Raw genomic sequence first — 17,440 nt, 5'->3', positions numbered from 1 at the left:
GCAAAATAATTAAACAAAATGCCTCTTGAGGGCATGAAGTGATAAAAACGTTCAACATGTCTCCATTAAGGCCTATTGTAAATACAGCCTGATCTTTCCTCACAGCAGCAGCCGCACACCTTTAGTTAATCTGCCAAAAAGGCCACATTATTGACCCGAAAGTACACAAAAAGCAGACTCAGACGCTCTTCAGGGTCCTGAGACGCTTCACGCGTTGACATTTTACCGATATCTGCTGCGGTTCTTCAACAAAACGTTCACATGTAAGAGGTTTATCTCTCATTCAGAACAATGGAAAGGCTCTCCTCTCACTGATTACTGCACATCACCATGGAAACCTCTGATCTCTGGGCTCAAGCACAGGTATTTCATAACGTCGTTAGCTCAAACATGAACACCTGTGTCATGGAACACGATGATGTCATAACTCCAACTGACATGCTCAGAACGCCACCAAACATCACATGATGGTTAACACTGTGGCCCTGAACAGCTCTACGTCAAATCTGATGTTACATAATGTGGTGTTACCATGGCAACGCATCCCTCGCCATAAAACACGATATTGCTATAACTCCTATGAAAATTGTCAAAAAGTGCTCAAACTTCACATGTGTGCAAACAGTCCAGCCGTGAAGACATCTACGTGACAGTTTTGAGATTTCTTCAACAACACAATGCTCACCATGAAACACGGTTTTCTCATAACTTCAGTGAAAATGCTCCAAACGGCCCAAAACTTCACAGGTTTGGTAACGATGCAGCCATCAACACATCTAAGCGTATTATGGGGTTTCATCAAATGCCGTTGCCATGGTGACAGATCACTCACCATCAAGTTAGTTCAAAGGTTTGCAGGTAAAATATTCTGATGCTTTTCAAAGAGTTTTTACTTTCTTTTCTCTTCTTAATACACATTCATTCACTACTACTTTTATTTAATATCTAACTCCTTCAGCTTATTTTCAGCTACAGAAACCATTCAACTATTAAATTATTCAGCTATTTCAGGACATTGAGACTATACATTTAGTTGTTTATCCCTTTTAAAACATTTTCTTTTAAATATTAAGCTTCTTCACTATTTTTCCTACTCTTCCAGTTTAACATTTCACTTTCAAGTTTTCAACAAAGTCATTGCAATGCATTTGAACTGTAACAATTTTGATTCAAATCATTTCACTTTTCTGCATTTCTCCGCTAAGTTCAGCAACACACTTACTTGGTTTCTGTAGCTAAAAGCAGCTACAGAGACCATTCAACTAATAAAATATTCAGCTTTTTCTGCATTTTCAGCTAAATTCAGCAACAAATGTACACAGTTTACAGCATTCACACGCATTTTCAGCAGGAAATGTATTTTCTAGTTTGCTTTAGTTAACTTTGTAAGCCTATGTTTATCATGCAGTCTTAATATACACTGAAAGGCCATTATCAGGTACAACTGTACAGTGAGATCCAATCACAGGTCTGACGTCCTCTGCCTGCCCAGCTCTACCTTAAAGGTAGGGTAGGTAAGTTTGAGAAACCGGCTCGAGATACACTTTTTGTTATATTCCATGGAATGCTCTTAACATCCCGATAGCAATGAATATCTTAAGTGCTTTGACAAAAAATCCATAACAAAATGTCATCTGTGGAAGCCGTAATACTGTAAAAAGTACGACCAATCATTTTAGCCGGCCCGGCTAAAATAACTGGATGGCCTACCTGCCTGTCAGCCTTCCATCTGTGCACAAACTTATCTCGTGCCCTCATTCTCGAGCCGGTTTCTCAAACTTACCTACCCCACCTTTAACCTAGGTTAGAATGTTTCATTTTTCTGGGTTTATTGTCAGGATGTTGTATCAGATTCAATTGTACATGTGCACATGATAATCACAAGGCTAAAAATGGCTTCAAGTTAGTGAGTTAAAATGATGGTGTGCGGCCCTCACTAACTGATGTGAGAACATGGCACTGATGGCACACAGTGGCAGGGATCAGTGTCATGTTCTCACATCAGGACGGATTTGAGTCTGGCTCACAACCTCGGCGCGTGTCAAACTATATTCTCTTTCATCCTGCGCTCATTCTCTTCTGTACATTTAATGAAAATGACATATACATTGACAGTCAAAGATAGTGCCCAAATTAATTATTGTAATACATTTGCTATGTGTAAGTACTAAGTAGTAAGCAATGATCAGTCAACAATGTACTTCTATCTAGATGAATGTGAAGCCTTTCTATCTGACCTGTTAGTGTCAGTGTCATTATGTTGTCTTCTGCATTTGAAGAATCCTCTTTGAATGGTAGTAGAGTCTTTATGGTAGTGTTAAGGGTTCCCTGGCTCTTATATGTCAAGATGGCCTTGAGCAAGGCCTCTCAAAACGTGACACCCTAATACAAATGTTTATAACAATAATTTGAGATGAGAACAGTGACAATCAGGGGTTAGTCAACGAGAAAGATTAGCCAATAGGAAGAAGAACCATCAGTTGAGGATGAGCAGGATTAATGAATATTGGGTAACAAATAAAAGTAATAACCCTAACCATAAATAAATGGAAATGGTTTAATTGAACTTAAAGACTGGAAACCAAAAAAAGTTTAAAATTGACTATCAGCTAATTACTTTACAATGTTTTTAATTAGAGAAACCAATGGATGCCATGATAATGGGCAATGAAACTAAATATAATCTGTGTGGTATGCAGCTTTGGACAGCAGTTTTAAGGTAACTGCTGTCAAAAGGCTCAAGTATAAGAAGTTGCATTTACCTGTTATTTAAATATACATTGTGTAGATGTATTTGATATTGTTGTGTTCTTTGGGTATGCAGAAGAGCATGGAGAACAGCAATAGAAAATGTGATGCAATGGCTCTGCTGAAAGACAGTCAACTGACAGAGAAAGAACCCAACATCATTCGAGTCACTTATCAGGAAATAATACCAAACATTTAGAAGTAATAGCTCGTTAGATCTTAGTATTTGTATCTTCTTTTTCTCTTGTATATGATTGTATGTGCAATTTTTTTTTTGTTTTACTATTGATTGAACAAAACCCATCAAGACAAAGTCATCTTGGGCTGTAGAAAATTGTAATGTGCATTTTAAACAAAATCTTGACATTTTATAAAGCAAATAATTAGAAAATGATCTGCTTATTAATTCATAGGGATAATTATTGTTAGTAGCATCTCAAGGAAACGTCCTGACATCCACTACAAATGCTAAAAGTAAAAGATATTTACGTTGAGACGTTTATTTTAAACTTAGAACACAATTCAGTGCAAACAAGTGAAATAACCCAAACTTCCTGGTCTACTGAGGACAACACACACACTGAAGAGAGTTTGGCGCTGTAGGCTTGTAAAGGCTGTGAATGTCTAAGCAAATTCCTTCTTCCTGTTCAACTGAAGACCCGGGCTGGCAGCACAGTGGAGACGGCGCTAAAAACCAACTGGGACCAGTCAGCCAAACCATTTCAACTGCTGGAGCTGTCTGTACGGATCAACAGCCAGCCTCATACTCCTCTGCCATCGCCTCCGCTGCACAGACGTCTAAACAAGGGGAGCCACGCTCCCTCAAGTACTGCACTACACAACTTCCTGGGCTAATGGGATCTATTGATTTATTTGACACAATGTGAATTTATGAAGCTGCCTCTTAAGTGTGAAGGTATCAAAGAGTGGCTCAAAAACAAACAGACAGAGATTCGGCTTGACACTCCGGTAATCCCAAGGTGAGTGTGTTCTCTCGGAGAAGGTGCCACAGTAAACAAAACATCTACTTTCCTAGCCCTGCCGTTCTATTCACAGTACCAAGAAAAGTAGGCAGAAATTAGCAAGACGCCACAAATCTCCCTTTCTTGAATGTGACTTTTTTCTTTTTTTAGCAGCGAAACTATAAACCCCAATTTGGAGTATTCATGAAACACCCTAAATTTCGTAAATTAGCACAGGAGAAAATAAAGAGAGCGGCTTCACACCATGTCTTTGTCTGGATTACGCACTCTTTTATCCCACTGAATTCTTGTCACCCAAAGGTCATTTCCATAATAATGGTCTTCTTTCTCCCTAATGGGATTTTGGCTGTGATTATGTATGCCAGCGTCTTGTGCAGACACTATCAGCCCTGTCATCCTGAATTGCACAAATGTAATTACACAAAGCCTTTGATAACTAAACAATGTAATTTACTGCTTGAGTGAAAATATATACCGTGTTATACGACTCAAATTAGACTCTAAAGGACAATATAGGAGTACCATAGGAGGTGTGTTGCAAATAAAATGATCTTCTTTGTAATGAGAAGATTAAATGCTAATACATGCTTTAACAACAAGAATACCGAGTGTTCATTCAAATGACTTCGAAAAAGATAAGTTAAAGGAGTAGCTCCATATTTTTGGAAGTATTCAAATGTTACTTCATTGTCAAATGTTTAATGCATACAAATCATTTTGTTAACAATCGGTTGTGGAGGGAATATATGTTTTTAATTTAAACAGATTTGGGCTAGCTGCTTCCCCATTTCCAATTTGAGCTTAGGTTGGATAGGCTAACTAGCTGCTAGCTTAGCATCATTTCTAAAATAATGCTTTAGAGTTAGAACTTTTCAGTGGTTTTAAAACAGTTTCGATTTACTTCGGAGGCCAAAGATAAGCAGAGTAGACCATCAGAGATAATATTGGTTATTTCTATACAATTATTATTATGGCTGTCCAATATGGCTTGTCAGATTGCCTGCAATATCAGAACGATTCACAGCATGACCGGAAGATCTGATTATCACACTATTAAAGACAACTTTTCAGAAACAGCAGTACATTAAAGGACATTTTCTTTGTTGAGTTTTCTTTCTCAATCATATGTATTCACGTAGCTATAACACAAACTGCATTACAGTTGTTAATCTTACAAAGTTGCCAATACAAACATTTACTCATTGCTATGTATGCCAAAAACAGATGTGTTAAACAAAGAAAAATACAATTAAAATGAAGCACTTTGTACTTGCTTCCGAAACAAATGCATGTGCAGTCAGATCAAGACCTTTACAACTTGAGGCAGTACTGCACAAGGGGTCCAAAATCAACACAAAATGAAAGTCCCTTGGAAAAATGATAAGTAATAATGTCTTGCACAATCCGTGGTGTGTGAAAGGTATCTGCAGATACATAATAAACAGTATAACAACTGTTAGAGAAGTGCATTAGAAACAATCCTGTTCTTTGTCCGAGATCCTACACGAGTAAAAGTGTGTTGAGGAGCCCCCCCGATCCTGCCCACAACAAACTTCTCCGTGCCCCCCTCGTCCTAGAGAAGGGGAATGAGTGAAATGGCTGTGATGGTAGATTTACTGATGAAAAAAGGTGAAGCGAGAACATTGGGAGTGATAAAAGGGGACAGGGAGCGAGTGACAGTTGGGTTAAGACAGAAGTCATGTTCAATAGCAGGTAGAAACATCAAACGGTGAGTTCACAGGAAACCCATGCAACCTTGTCTTGAAGGAGGATTTTCTGTTGTGTGGAGTAGATTATATCTGTTCAAGCTGCTGACACAGCCTCATTTGCTGCCCGTAGTGTTGGAGGGGGATTAAACGATATAAACTTTAAAGCTTTAAACAATACCTTTCAAAATTAAATGGATTAAGGGAGGGATGTCTGATGGGGATTTCCCAAGGCTTTGTTAGTTTTAAACTCTACTCCTTTTAAAGAGGGTAAGAAGAAGAAGAAAAAACAGCGGTTAGAAATGTCTCAGGCATGTGACCGTTTTAATGAGGCTGCTCTCACGTTGAGGAGGGCAGTGGAGCAGATGGCTCTCATAAACATCATATCTGCTCTGTTTAGATACATGACTTCTCATCTCCCGACACTGAGAGGAAAACAAACCCGAGCACCACCACAAGCACTACCCACTTGCCCGCTTTTGGCAAGCTGTGCCGGCTCGTCGAAATGGCACATTTCCATTTCTTGCATTACTCCTTCATAACAATATGCATGAGCTGCGCAATGGATATACATAAACTCTAATCTGTTATAAACAGGGTCTGGGAGTAACAGATTACATGTAACGGGATTGCATAATCAGGATACAAAAAAAGTAAGCTGTATTCCCTAACAGTTACATTAACCAGAATCAAGTTTATTACCCGGTAAAAAATAAAAAATGTAGCACAATGAATATATCACAATGTATGAGCATGGATGTAATCAGATTACCGGTAGATTCTTTAAAAATGTGGAATACCATGTTAAAATATATTAAAAAATTAAGAGATATATTAAAATGTTACCTGCCTGAATTTTGTTTTTTCATTTAATTATTTTTTGTTTTTAATACTTCGTTTTTTAATGCAGTAGATGGACACCATATTTATTTAAAGATACTGTGTTTTTTATTACATTTTTGTAAACTATAATATTTTGTAGGCCTTGCCTTAATTTAAGATGACACATTGTTCTGTTGTAATTATCTTATTGATATTTCTTTACTTTTGTATTGCATTACATTTTTTGTGTTTATATATTTATTTTGTTCTATTTTTAAGAAATGTTGTTATTCTTGTAGATTGACTGTCAAAATGCTGCTGTGACAAAACAATTTCCCAACTTACGATAAATAAAGTATCTATCTATCTATAATTTATTATTCAGGTAATCCAAAAGTAATGGAAAGTAATCAGGTTACATTACTTTATATTGTGTTACTTAGATTACGTTACTGATAACAGTTTTTTGCATGTAACTTGTTATTGTAACAAAATACATTTTATAGTAACCCTCCCAACCCTCTTAGTATGTAGAGGAGCTGCAGCGCAGGGTATTTTTGCTTTAGTGGCAGATATGTTGACTTGTATTAAATGTTATTATTACCATATAACTGAGAGCACACAGACACGAACCAAGACAGAAGTTGTTGCTATGATTAGGCAGATGCTTCCCTCTCCGGTTGAGATGGGGAAAAAAATGAAATATATTTATATCAACTTTGTTGCCGCAGACATGTGACCATTCAGATGAAAGGGAGTCGGTGTCAAACTGCTCTCTAAATTGAGGACGGGCTCCATGTTGCTGAGCAGACATCAGTGAGCTTGAATTTGAAGGCATGTCAAGTATCGCAGGTATTAGTATGAAATCTCTCATTATCTTTCTTTAAAACATAATACGAGTGCACCGCTGCGGGGACGGGGAGCAGCGGCCCCGTAGTCACTAATGGCAACCAAAGTGTAGTCATCTAGATCTCTATTATTAGACCTGGAGAACATCTCTTAACAGCAACTGGATCAAGTGTGTCATCTGCAGCTTGTGATTATAGAGCTATAGAAGTGGCTAAAATAAGCACTGCATGGGGTCAAAGAGATGACATGAATAGCAGAACAAAGAAGCAGCCAGCCTCTGACGAGAAAACGCCCAAAACTGCGCCTGTCAAAAAGTCACAAGGAATTCAGAGGGGCAACAAAAGCCTATTTATCTAACTCTATCAGGGAAAACGGACAGCCTGAGCGCAGCGGCCTTGACAGCAGTGGGATTCCCTTGTCATTTCCCAAGGTCCACACACACATACATAAACACACAGACGCGTGTAAGGCGATTATTCAGTGCCGCTTGTCAATTGTACCTTTTCAACCCGGATCAATGCGTGGTCTTGCACCGGGGGCCTGTATCAGCGCCAGTCATTAACATGTGAGTGGCACTCTATCAGCCCCAGATCCTAATAAATCAAAGGGTCGGCCACAGAAGAAAAGAGGCTAATATTTCCTCAATAACCCCATAGGGACACCATGGAGAGATGCAAATTGCCTCCCAGGAGACCCCGGGGGATGTGAAGGAGAAACTCGCTGGGAGGCAAAGGGAAGCTAATGAGTATAATGCTAAATGTATACAAGGAGAGGGAGAAATCCCTCTCTATTCATACCAATTAATACAATCTTATCAATGGAGGTGTACTGTAGAAGGAGGGCCCACGTCTAACCCCATGCCCTCCTCCCCACTTCCACCGAGCAAGCGTCTGTATTATTCAGCACGGGCCGGGCTGCGGTCATTAGCCCTGTGGGAGGCTGGGCCAGGCCTGGGGAGTTAAGGAGATTTTAAAAACCACTCACTCCTCACATCAAAACAAATCGGGGCAAATCAAAGGGGCTCAAAAATGTCCTTTCTTGAAGGGGCGAGGGAGGAGACCCGCCATTGTTATGAAAGGCTTCTTTCTGTGGCGTCAAAGAGCAAACGCATGAACAAGATAACGTTAGCTATAGCTTCATTCATCATGCTGCATTTAAGGAAATAATGATTAGCGATGATTAGAAAGTCATGACATGAACTAATATAGATGCATGGTAGTGTTAAATGTCTAAGCATAATAAGTAGAAAATGATGGCATCAATATATTCAGTTGATTAAATGGAGCTTTACTGTGACATTATAGCTTTCAATAGTTTTTCTATATCATTAACAGATTAACAGGATGTTTTCCCAGTTTCTTGATAGAAAAATAACACTTGGTTTATTTTTTTTATTGCAGATGAAACCTGAATAAATAAACCCAACAAACACACACTGAAAATAAATCCCCCAAAATGTATTTTCCAAAACAGAAATCACTTAATGGGGGCAAAAAGAATTCCAACCAAAAGCTGATGTTTCATTAAACCTTTTTTAAATCAAGTTATTTGGTTGTGGTAATAATGTTGGTATTTTATTATCCCCTTGAACTACAATCTGATACAATCTGACCTGTAATTGTATAAATATATGGTCTTTTGAAGAAGCAGCAGACACTTCATTGGTAAAATAATTGGTGTGGCACTAAATCCTCCCCAGTACCAAATATCACCAACAAAAGGCACCTGCAGCCAACGATTGTTGCGGAAAATATGAAAAAGTGGCAAGAACACGTGATGACTCATGACGTGATGACTCGTGCAGAACATACGTTTCATTGCAATGATAAGAGACTGACACTTTCCTTTAAAAATGTAATAAGACATAACGCAAGGATACATTAACTGGGTATTTTTGTCATGCTCCACAGCGCCCCTAGTGGTCAGTAACTCCACGGAGGACCTTTAAGTTACCTCTGAATCGATACTGCCATGCATCCAAAGAAAATCGAAGAGGTTTGTATTTTAAGGAAGCATTTGAACTTCCTGAAAAGGGCAAACAAATGCTTCAAAAGCATAAAAAGAAGGAAAAAATGCCTCAATCTATCATTTTGAAGGTCATTTATCAAGGTGGAGAAATATACCTGACAGCAGGCGGATTTGTCTTCTGGAGATCACGGAGGGGACTCAAATGAAGGTTAATCACTATATAACTTTCTGCATGTCTAATCCTACACTCCAGATTTCATTGAGCATAGCTGTAAAAGCCCTCCGTCAGCATAATTGTGCCTAACCTGTGCCCCGCATGCTCAAATCTCTAAAATATCACAGCCAACTCTGAGAATAAGTGGGACATTAATGAGGAAAGTGCTGAGCTCAACCTTAGAGCAGTACCGCAGAAAGGGTTAGCCGCCTCTCAGCTCATGTTCAACGGAAGCTCTCTAATCCAAACCCTCAAACACAGAGCTGTTTGGACCTGTGAGGTGTTAAATACTGACTTCACATTCTTGCAGACTTTGGTTTATCTTGATCAGGCCTAAAATATAGCAAAATATATTTCTCTGTAATCAAGATTTAATCATCAGGTTAGTAAAATGCAAAAAACACAACCTATATTTATCATGATAATACCTTCGAATATTCTGTATATTAACATGACTCTTTTTATCTTTGATTTACTTTCAGGTTTCATTTAATTACAAAATGTTCTTTTTTTGTATTATAAGCTATTCTTTGTTTTCATGCATCATTCCTTTGATTCAATTTAATGTGATTACACACTGCACATTAGCTGATGTTGCTTGTCCTTGTATCATCCCCTTGAGCGAGGGCTGAGCGCATCAGTGATCATATTCTGCCCCTTAGTGGAGGAAACGGTCCATAACCCGAGTGAAACAGGATAATTGGAGGCTTGATCTGCAGAGGCTGGATTGTGGACATCTGCAGCTCCTGACTTACTGCTTCATTCAGCCTTGGACAAAAAGCAATCTCACCTGCCGGCTTCTTAGATTTAAGTAACGGAAATCTGTCTTTCCTTTCAAACAAAACCTTCTCCAAGAAAGAGTAACTCCCATGGCTCTTTAAAATCACTCTGCCACTCAATGTACATGTAAATCCAGGATTGTGAACATGAAAAACATCCCAAACTAGAAACTAAAAAAGAATGGAAATCCAAGTTTGGATTGAAATAAACTGGCTTCAAAAGCTTCTAGCTTGAGGGTTTTTATATAAATCAGACTGCACCGGAGAATCAAAACCAGAGAATGAACCCTGATCTCTACAAATTCATCCAAAATATGTTTCTGCAAATCCCTCTCAGTAGGGCTGCCATCACATTAAGACAGGGAGAAACTGCCTTATAACTCCATCCTACTGCAGCAGCAGTGAATGTTCACCATTACGTTTCAGTAAGAGGTTTTTAAGTCCATGTAATTGCACATACATGTGTAAAACAAATGTGTAACAAATCATATTGGCAACAAGGATCCTGGTCCTCCCTAACACAACATATAGATTCAAAATGTCATGATTTATGGATGCAGAGCGGTTTATACAGGCTTTTCGAAACCAAATGTTTGTAAAAGTGAAGTTTTATAAAGGCTAATTATGGTCATACATGCCATTCAATTCCGTTTGCTCTTTCTTAAGCTGTGCTTCAGGACACAAACAGCAGTCTCCTGAGGGAAAGTCTTCGTCTAACTGAGCCATCCATCCACCTCAACCTCCTCTGTAAACTTACGTGGACTTTGCAGAGAAATGTAGGTTCAGTAAGTATTTTGCATAATAATGTTAAATGTGTCTCATCGGACTAATGGATATGATACATGAACCCTTGATTAAAATGCACATTTATTTTATCATTTTAAGTACGATTTGGTAAGTAGCAGTTATTCAGTGCCATTAACAAAACTTTTGTCATCTTCTCCCTGTCAGGGTTCCCTCATTGTTCATAGTTAAGAAGTGTTTTACCCCGGAGCTGAATTATCTGGAATTATCCGCCTCCTACCCAAAACAAACGGCCCCAGCAAATAAAACTGAAAGAACACTTAATAGTGCCGTTTCAATGTAAAAATCTGTATTTCTTTAACTGAAGTAAACTTTTGCATAGCTTGTTTCTCAGAACTGGAAAAAAAGTTGAATAATGTCACCTTCTGGCAGAGAACCAAGACGCTGAAGCATTTTCACAGCTATACAATGACATTACAGATGAATCAATGGAACCCTGATTAACATTTGAGATTTCACTATGTCTGAATGTAGTTAAAAACAATGGGGACAGTGAACGTTAGCAACTAAAAAACATATTTAACACTGGTCTCGTAGTTATAACAAATTGTAATGCGGTAGTGCTCCCTTTTATGATTGGACCATGGTGGTACAAACTTAACTCCTCCTCTTCAAAACAAATGGATCCGGGAAGTAAAACTATTAAAAATACTTAATAAATCAGTTTCATGTTAAAAATGATGTTTCTTCAATGCGGTTGGCCTGACACTAACTTTTGCTCAGCCTGTTTTTCTGATATCTTAAGTTCCAGACATCATAAAATCCTTATATGAATAAAAAAGGTTGATCAAAATCTTTATTAAAACCGGATTAAAATGATGTCGCCATGAAAGCTAACCATATGAAAGCCCCATGACATTGAAACCGATGGTTTACTCTAGGTTTGAACATAAAAAAGTATATGGTTTAATGCAATAATGCAACTCAAAAACACCGGTCTAGTCGTTTTTAGACATTTTAACTCAAAAAAGTTACAAATAATACCTTTCATGATTAGATTACTATGGTACACATTCATCATGGTGACAATTTCCACATCAAAATAGGGACTTACATTTTTAAGAGGATTGAACAAAGACTGGAGTAAACACTGGTTGGGTTTCACACCGGAGAATAATCAACAGCCAGCTTGTCACTCCCTACAACCTGCCAAGTGTAGGAGTGGAAGCACTGACACATGTAACTGACATCTCAGATTTAATTTGACTGCTAATCACACCCAGCTACAGTTTGAGAGCATTTCACACGTCGGAGCTACAGTTTCAGGTGTTAAGCCGGTAAGGAGACATACTACTGTGCCTCTGAATGCTAACACCTCTTCAGAGACGGTCACATTTTAGCTTTATGCTCTGCCATTGTGATTATAATGATGATAATACTAACAAGAACATTAGACTCCACAGACACACACATTTTTCTTTCTTTTCAATTAAAAAGCAATCAACACTCATTTTGAGTTTTACCCGCTCAAATACTTTTAATTTCAGATCAGTGGCTATTTGAATAAACATATGTCGCTCCACAGGAGGTCAGCCTGTTGTGATTCCCGTCTGAATCATAAAGCTGATAATAAGAGACGATATTCTACTAACACCTGTGTTTGTCAAATTAGAGAAAGTGGATCTCAATAACGAGGCAGAATATTTAACAAGATACATTGAAAGAAATAAGAAAAGTAATGTACTTACCAGTGAATGTTGAAGCACAGATTCCCTCTCATGGCTCCTGGTAAACTCATCTGTAACAGAGAACAAACTTAAACTTTAAACTGCTCACGACAGAGAACTGAAAAACATCTCAGCTTCAGTAAGATTTTGTGATCACATCTGACACACCCTGCCTCAGGAAATCTGTCCCTCCAAATTCAGACTCTGTATTAGGATCCAAAAATAAAAGCTTGATTTTTGTTCTTGCTAAATAAATCCACACAAGTACATGATTATCGCAGCGTCAGATAAGCGTTGTGATGATCAGAAGATAAATTGTGTTACAGGATCTTTTGTGTTCTTGTGTTTGTGTCCAAACCCAAAGGGTTAAGCAATAAATACTCAGATTATATGTTAATCATTTATCAAACACATTCCTCCCTTTTTGTGGTTTAAGAAAGGAAACATAATTAACAGACTAAACAATTAAAACAATGATTGGGCACAGCCTTGGTGTTGCCACAGTATTTTACAGGATCATTGTTAGCCTAAATGTGAAGAAAAAGTCAGCACCATCAACAAAGTTAGGGACAGTCCATTATGTTTCCTGGTTATTCTTCAACTTAAAGCTCAATTTGAACATTCAATTAAGAAAATGGTTTGCCAAGGGTAGTTAATTAACTTTTCAAATGTTTACAATACGGAAACTGAAGCTAAGAGGATATGTTAATCGATTTCCCGCAAAACAATAATCAACAACCATTTTGAGAACGTTACATCAAAAGCAATAATGCGTATGGATTTATGTAATACCTGGCGTTAAGAAAAAACAAGCATTTACTAAAATAACCATGGTGTCTGGGAAATTGTGTTGGATGCAACTTTAACTATTTTCTAATGATTAAACATGAAAATGTTTGTAAAGATAACACTTATATACAGCCAAATGGGAACAGGCATATATATTATGAGTGAAAATAGAACAGCTATATATATGTTCATCACCTAGAGAAAACAACTTTGATATAAATGAATTTCCATGCAGAGGTTTAATGAGTCTTTCAGTGATTCCATGGATGCCCGCCCTTATTTCCTCACCTTTGATATAATTCTGCAGACCTCAATGTTCTTGGTAGATCTACCTGATTACTAAAATATCTCCTCTCTGCAGCTGTTCCTCAGCTGAGTTGCTAATTCAGGCCAGTGTTCTCCCATTTAAGTAGTCCCCGGTGTCTTCATTTATAGCAGTGTAAGCAGCCGGGCAGGCCAGCAGAGAACACAGAACTGTTTGCTATGCTGAGCATTCAGGGACTTTAAGCATCTTGGTTAAAATATTTGACCTTGTCAAGTGACATTTAATCAATTTGTGGATAAAATGCCTCGACCGTCTGATTTATTTAGTCGAGCAGTAAAACCTGAAAAGCTACCATTGACTTCCTCCTATAGCCACGTAAGCTCTTCTTATAGACACCTGCAGGGAGTCATGGACTACGCTTTGATTTGATAAAACCTCTATTCCTGAGCTGATTACAGAGATATGAGTAATGCAACTATGCTTGTTATCTCTGCTGGCAATTCTTTGGTTCAATGGTTGATGAAAATCACAAATTGCAAAAGATAAAGATGGGAGACTGAAATGTTTGGATAGAAGGATGGACGGACGGATGGACAGTATAGCCGCTTTTCACACCAAGTACTTTGCCGTACTTAGTACCCCCATGGAACTAAGTACAGATCGCGTTCACACCGGAATAACATTACATGTCACTTGTTAGACGCTTTTATCCAAAGCGACTTACATACTCAATACTGTGGGCAATCTCTACAGGAGCAATTTGGGGTGAAGTGTCTTGCCCAGGGACACAACGACATGCTGACTGCAGTGGGGTTTGAACCTGTGACCACCTGATCCGAAAACCAACACACAACCCACTGCACCACACTGAGGGAAGATTACGCAAATGAAGCCGCTGACGTCACTTCTTCTTCTTCTGCTTTGGGTTTACTGGCAGGCCGCAAACCACTTCACGGCGTATACTGCCACCCGAAGTCCCCGGAGTTGGGGACTGGCTTCAGTAGAAGCTGCTGGGACTCCCAGCAGCTTCTACTGAAGCCTTCCGAGTAAATCGCCAGAACGCCGACACCTCCTCATCACTCCACCGCTCCCATGTTTTTTTTTGTGTTGCTATAAGTTATTCTCTCTCCGTTGGTGCGCGGGGCTAATGCTAATGCTAATAATGCTAATGCCAGCAAATACAATGGCGGCTTCAAAAAACTTTTCTGAGTTTTACGGGGCGTGGTTTGCAATTCGCCCAGCCAATTGAAATTGGTACTTTTTTCTCCCCAGGATAGTACCACCTCTCTAGCAGGCACTAGAAATGGGGGTAAAAGTTCTCGGAACTAAGTACTCTTTTTGGTGTGAACGCAAAATTCCAGGCACTGACGGAACTAAACGGGAAAAGTACGGGGAAAAGTACTCCGGTGTGAACTCGCCTAATGGATAGATGGATCATGGATGTATGAAGCGCCATTCAAAATGAAACTCTTACCAATAACTGCTGATATTTATTCACTATCACCATCCTAGGGCATCAACATGGACATGAACATGAGTTCCAACTTACTTAATATATAAATCGTTTTTACAGTTTATAAGCACAACTGAATTTTTAGTAGTTTTCTTTTTCAAAATTCAAAGATTCAAGATTCAAAAGCATGTACAGTAGCTACAATGTAGAAATGGCAATGATAAAGTCCCAAGCTCCTCCAACATTGCAACATAGTTATATAGGACATAAAACAATAAAACAAATACAAATACTTTGTGATCAGGTTGACTAATTGCATGACCTATTGACCTTTCAGTAAACCATGCCAGTGTTGTCTTTTGCTATGAAAATGGAGGTCATTAGCGAGGAAAGCCATCCTGAGCAAACAATCAGGACACAAGTACAGAGGAGCATTGTGCGGAAGTATTTTAGTTTCACACCTCAGATGGCAAAATAACTAACAAAGATAAGGCTTTTGTCAACTTTGTACAAAGCAGTGGTCTGACTACAATGACAACAAATCTGCAGTCTCACCTGCTAGCTTGCCAGCAAAGTGAGGTAGCAGAGGCACCATAGACCAGCGGAGCAACGACAACCTCGTCTGTTTGCCTAACATTCTGCTCTGAGAAAATGACTGTGGGCGTACCTGTGTTTTAACTTGGCAACAAGTTCTACCAGATGCTCTCTGGCTGTTTCGTTACTGGTAAGGCTAAAATATTTTAACAAGCTATCAATCGAAAAGTCTTCCATGTGTTAATTAAAAATGATCAACGTGTTATTTCTGCAACTGCAGAGAAACAAGTTTTGTTCATGTTTGACATGCTTTTTCTCTGTTGCTTGCAGGCTTGAAACATAAACAGCAGCTTCGTGTGAAGGGACATGCTGGGGCTTTTGATAATGTAGTCGTTTTGACCTGCAATAAAAATAAAATAAAATAAATCTAAAGAATTACACCAATGTTGCAAATCTGTCTGGTTAAACCTATAGCCATCCCTCATTCGCTATAGCCTACTCCCTGTGCATAGACACTCACTGGTTAACTTTATAATTACAGTGAACTTTCTGATCAAACCTATTTGCATCATTACTGAACGTTATATTAGGCTTTTACACAAAAATATGTTTTTATTCTATAAAATACAACACATTGCATTGTGGGATTTTTTGTGGAAAGTCGACAAATAGATAGGAGAAAGTAGTGTACATCTGTGATGAATCTGTGAGGGTATTCCACACTCAAAGGAAATGGAGGAAGGTAAATATTGTCTTTATTTTTATGCTTGCTTCTTATCATTTAAGAACTTCAATATGTAGTTGAGGATGTTTTGAATCAAGGCTGCTTAAATGTGCTTACAGTAGGTGCGGTCATGTTTTGCTGTGCTAGCTCTGCAGTAATAATGTTGGCAATGCTATCTCAACTTGACATGCAGAGTTTGCTTTGCTTTAGCCACTGACCTTACTTTTGACGTCTAACAACTTACACTATCGTCTTGTAATTTCCATACAACCACATCACTCTGCAGCTGCATGATAAACCAAGTTTATCATGCAGCTCTACATCAATGCTTTGCATATCCTACAAAAATATCAAAGTAACAACCAAGTTTATCTCGTTTGACTCCAAAGAAATCCGGCTTGTGACCACAAACTGTTTGTCCTTTAGTACAAACTGAAACAACTTAGCTAGATATCAAAGAGCTGGCTCTGTTAGCACTTAGCAGTGACTTTATTTTTGACAGGCTCTGCGACAGTCAGCTAGCTGCTCTGCCCACAGGCTGAGCCTCAGAGATACAACTGAACCAGCGACATCTTGGAGAAACACTTTGTGTAGCAATATCGAACACATAGAAGTTGAGGTAAACTAGCTCCCAGTTGTTGGTCACTGCAGTGTTTGAATACCTTCACATCGACCCACGACAGAGACAGCGACACACGGCAGACTAATGACCGTACCTGACTACAATGTATCCCTGCGCACATCAGAGGTTCCGACAGGCTGTATCACCTACCTCAGGACGAAGACTGCTGTCCTCTGGTTTGTCATTGCACCTGACCCAGTTACTCGGCTCTCCACTCTGTTACACTGTCGCCATTTTGCTTTAAAACCACGCAGGTTGCACTCTGGTCCAGAGGAGAGGGATGTTCAGCAGGAGGTAGAGGGAAGAACGTCACCCAAACTGCTCACCCCGAAAAAGCTTCATGTCCACTTTAGTTGCCCGACATTCAAACTTAAAACAGCTCACCATAATGACGTTACTACTTAACTAAAGCGACACATGGTGCCATATTTTGAAAATGGTTGGGAACAGATGTGACAACACAATTTATTTGAGTGAGGTTCATGACCTTGAAATGCATCCTGATATCAAATC

General features: G+C 38.8%; 1 protein-coding gene across 3 annotated transcripts in view; it reads right to left on the bottom strand.

Annotated features, from left to right (window-relative positions):
* znf644b (zinc finger protein 644b) overlaps window positions 1-17,158 on the bottom strand; it is a 35,852-nt gene extending 18,694 nt beyond the window's left edge. For 2 of the 3 annotated variants that reach the window (XM_034140847.1, XM_034140850.1), the window contains exons 1-2: window positions 17,078-17,158; window positions 12,562-12,611 (exon numbers count right to left, since the gene is read on the bottom strand). The gene's annotated coding sequence lies outside the window, so the exon portion shown is untranslated. The other variant, XM_034140848.1, reaches the window with a different exon arrangement.
* Between the last annotated feature and the right edge of the window lie 282 nt (window positions 17,159-17,440).

The sequence above is a fragment of the Trematomus bernacchii genome, unplaced genomic scaffold, assembly GCF_902827165.1.
Source record: "Trematomus bernacchii unplaced genomic scaffold, fTreBer1.1, whole genome shotgun sequence".
Classification (NCBI taxonomy): Eukaryota; Metazoa; Chordata; class Actinopteri; order Perciformes; family Nototheniidae; genus Trematomus; species Trematomus bernacchii.
The sequence above is the reverse complement of the archived record's forward strand: the minus strand, read 5'-3'. Positions and strand labels throughout refer to the sequence as shown.